Source organism: Rhagoletis zephyria, unplaced genomic scaffold (assembly GCF_001687245.7).
Source record: "Rhagoletis zephyria isolate East Lansing unplaced genomic scaffold, Rhagoletis_zephyria_1.1 Rzeph_scaffold_00489, whole genome shotgun sequence".
Lineage (NCBI taxonomy): Eukaryota > Metazoa > Arthropoda > Insecta > Diptera > Tephritidae > Rhagoletis > Rhagoletis zephyria.
This window is the reverse complement of record NW_016157573.1, coordinates 185,639-190,354: the sequence shown is the minus strand read 5'-3', so window position 1 is coordinate 190,354 and position 4,716 is coordinate 185,639.

Genomic DNA, 4,716 nt, shown 5'->3' with positions numbered 1-4,716 from the left:
CATTCTTTATCACATCCAAGTGTCCGTACAACTAGACGATTGATTCAATCAAAATATTTTTGGCCTAATATGCACAGAGAAATCAATAATTGGACTACTGCTTGTATAAGTTGTCAAAAATCTAAAATTTCTAAACATACTATGACGCCTGTGCAAAAAATTACCATTCCATCTGGACGATTTGAACATATTTATATGGATCTTGTTGGTCCATTACCTGTGTCAAAAGAGAATCGTTACATTTTAACTATCATTGATAGACAAACACGTTGGCCAGAAGCATATCCACTTAGGGATATTTCAGCAAACTCTACAGCAACAACATTTGTTTAAAATTACGTTTTGGCATTCCTCTTTATATAACAGTAGATCAATGATCACAATTTACCTCAAAATTGTTTACAGAATTAACTTAATTGTTAGGATCACATAAAATTCATACGTCTCCATATCATCCATAATCAAACATGATGATTTAAAGATTTCATAGGACATTAAAGACTGCTATTCGGAGGATTCTACTCACTGGTCTGAAATCCTTCCTTGGATATTATTAGGATTACGTACGTCTGTTAAAGAAGATTTAAAATGCTCTTCTGCAGAATTAGTTTATGGACAAACATTAAGATTACCGGGTGAATTAGTTGTTACGAACAGTTATAATAATGAAGTTGATAATACAGATGAAACTCTTTCTAAACTAAGAAAATATTTTTCAAATGTGAGATCAAAGGTTATACATCACAATAAAGAATACTCTTTTGTTCCTAAAAGTGTGGATACTTGTGAGTACGTTTTTGTTAAAGTTATTCAGAAGTCAAACTTGCAATCAACTTATGAGGGACCATTTAAAGTTGTTTCGAAACATAATAAAGTGTTCAAAATTCAACATGGAGATATGATTAAAACAATTTCAAAAGATTTGCTCAAACCTGCAAATATAATTTCTGGTGCAACACAAGACTCTAATTCACTATCAATTCTAAATACAAAAAAGAAAATAATATTTAACATTAATTAATTTATTGTTATACTGGAGGGGGAGGGGGAATTAACTGTGTGTTTTTACACTTGTTTAAATTCTTGAAGTTAAAATTATTGTTCTATGAATTTGTTTGTTATTAGAAAAGAAAATTTTTGATTATTAATAAATTAGCTTTCAAACAAGAAAAAAGAAATATTTTTAAATTGAATATCATATTTGATGATATAACACGTATATTATATAAGTGGGCGGTGCCAACCCCATTTTCCTAAAATTTCTTGAAAACCCACTTGTTTGCTAAAGAGCGATTGCATATATCATCTTTGAATAAATATTGATGATCCTTAGCCACACTGCTCCAAAAATCTGAAAGTCCGGTAAATAAACAGTATAAATTCAGGGTCGTATTAAAGAAAAGTCGCCTAACTTCGACAATTTTTATGCGATTGCAATAAATGAGCGATGAGTTTATTTAGAAAGATAGATAGTAAATACTACATATTTAGAAATTGTGGAAATTATCGATGGTCAAAATTTAAAAAATTAAAAGAAATAACGGTCTTTTTATAAATTACCCGATAAAATATTCCAACAAGCCTAGTTTGACAATAGATTATTATATAAAATTTTAAAGGCCTATACATATATCATCTTCTCGAATTATGTTCGGTCTTTAAAATCGAATCAAAAATAGTCATTCAAAAACTGGTAAATCTACAAAATCCTATTTTCTGACCTAACTCGGCAGGTCGCGACCTCTAAATGACCTTTAAAAAATCTGTAAAAATAGGCAATAATATTTCTCATAAAAACGAATAAAGTTAGGGGGTAGGGTCTTAAAATTTCCATGGGCACCCTAATGTTCAGTATCATTTGGATTTTCAAGGAGAACGCGGTGTTACTGATCGATATTTGGGATAAAATTAATTTACCTATTGGGGCGAAAAAATGTATTTTTAATGTCCGTGAATCACCAAAACAAAAAGTGGTACGTTCCCAATGCATTTTGTAAAAATAACGAGCTATTTTAAATTTAAAACTGCTGCCCCTCCGGCTGCCGATTTTAACAAACTACAGTGGCAGCCGAAATTCACCTGACGAGTGTCAAGTAGCGAAAAAATTAAGACGCTCCGGCGCTGAGGACCTTAGTGTACCTGATTCCTGAGTAAGAGTTTCCACCAAGCCTTAACTGCAGTTAATGCCTATTGAAAAAAGTAGAAAGCAAAATGTAAGAAATAAACTTTTCTGAGCACCCCATGTTAACGTTCTTTGAACTTACCTGGGCTCTTAACTGCAGTTAAGCTCTTGGTGGAAATAGGTTATAAGTCACCGAGTCCCACACTAAATAATAATGAGATAGACAAAAATGCTATTGGAATTTTACAACCCTCTAGAATACTAACGATTAGGCCTAGTTTGATTAAGGCCTAAAAATGGCCCCTTCTCTAAGTTTTCAAAAAATTTGACCAACATTGTTTTCAAGATGCCGGTAATTTTCCCTCTGCGACCCGAGTTACATATTCACGTTCTTGTGGGCTCCGCTTAATGATGAGTCAAATTTTTGTCACCGTAAACTAAGGATAACGAGTTAACTTATTTCATGTATAGAACTCATAAAAAAATTTGAAGCCAGTCGAAAGTGTGACACCAAATTTGTTGTCCGATATGAAAAATAATGCCTCATATGCGAGAAAGTTATCATTGAGAGGATGTACCTGCATATGTATGTAGGGTTAGGAAAACAAGTTATAAATTAAGAAACATAATAATTTGTAATATGAAAAAACAAAACACGATCAAATAAAATCCTATTCGGTTCATATTTACACTACAAAATAACAGCAACACAAACCACAAGTAAAGAGAACAACAACGCAGCATGGAAACAACCAAAGGAAAATTGTAAAAAAAATACTGCGACGGCCGTGTGACTGAAAATAATACAAAGAGGAGCAAAGGGAAGCAGCTGAAATAAACAGTTTAAAATCACAAAAGTTAAACTAATATTAAGAAAAAAATTCCATTCGGGGGAACGCGGATAGACATAACTTAAGCTTTAGTTGAAACATAACTATTTGGTTAAGTGCGACAGTTAGCTTATTTCATGTATAGAACTCATACCAAAATTTGAAGCCAATCGAAAGTGTGACACCAAATTTGGTGTCCGATATGAAAAATAATGCCTCATATGAGAGAAAGTTCTCATTGAAAGTTCTCATGAAGCTTTAGTTGAAATGTAACTATTTGGTTAAGTGCGACACTCGCACTGTCATTCGTGTAAAATTAATATTATAACAAAACCACATAAAGCTAAAGCATAAAAACAACATAGAAATATACAAAATATCCCTTTTATCAATATTAATTTTCATTCGTTAAATGTTTTAGTATAAATTTTTAAACTACGAGTTCACTTACAGGAGTCTCTCACTGCGAAGTAAAAGTGTTTAGATTCTCTATCTTATGATGTGGGGTTGGGATAAGGAAAAACAAATTTACCGTTTAATTGCTTGTTCTTTTAGGAGATAGTGTTGATAGATTTGGTGACAAAATTTTGTCTTAGAGTTTTTTTTATTTTTGGTCCATGTAATCGACCACTGTGCACACTCTCTTTTCGTTTACACTTGCGACAGAGTTAAATTGGCTTCAGTTTATCCAAGGCATATTCAACAAGGTAGAAGTGACAATTCAGTCGAGCTCTCTCATACCTGACTGTAATGTCGAAAAACGTAAACAAAGAAATTAACCCTTTGTTATGCATGTACCATATTTGATAAAATTCAATATCTATGAAATGAAAGTTTTTGTAAATATGAAAATATTTAAAATCACATTAAAATCGGTTTCATTTTAGTTTTTGTATTTTCGTTTAATGTAAATGTGGAAATGCATGCTTACTCAAAATTACACACTAAATGAAACACAATTATTTATAAAACCATTTTGGCAATTTTCCAGTTTTTGAGCATNAATGAAAGTTTTTGTAAATATGAAAATATTTAAAATCACATTAAAATCGGTTTCATTTTAGTTTTTGTATTTTCGTTTAATGTAAATGTGGAAATGCATGCTTACTCAAAATTACACACTAAATGAAACACAATTATTTATAAAACCATTTTGGCAATTTTCTAGTTTTTGAGCATTTTTTTTTTATTCAAATACTCAATTCTAGAGTATATTCGTTAGTTAAAAAAAAATGATTCTTTCTTCTAAATTTACATCGTAACTTAACTTCAATAATTCAGCTATTAAATTTTTACAATGCGAAATTTCATTTCCATTAAATTTATTAAAAATTACTTCCAGTTTCTTTATGTCCACAAGGAATTCTGGTTTAGGTTTTATCATCCCACCATTTGAAATTTGGTCTATCCATGTATATGAGTGGGAGATTTTCTCTTCATATTCAGTAATGCTTAATTTCCGTATGTTAAATCCAGCTATGTTTGAAAAATAAAAACACGACTATTTTCACATGGCATTATGAAAAAAGGAAAAGGGATGTTAAGAACCAGAACGTCGAATTTATAACAGTAAATGGTGATCTAAAGCGGTAAATTTGGTGGAACGAAATTGTATCATGGTGTTCGCGGAGCATTTGCTTATATGTATATGTTAATGTACTCGTGGATCCGGTCGTGCTTGTTTATGGCAGACTTACTCAGTTTGGGTCTGTGCATCAACAGCTAACTTCGTCCCCACAGACACCTCAGGAACGGCCGACACTT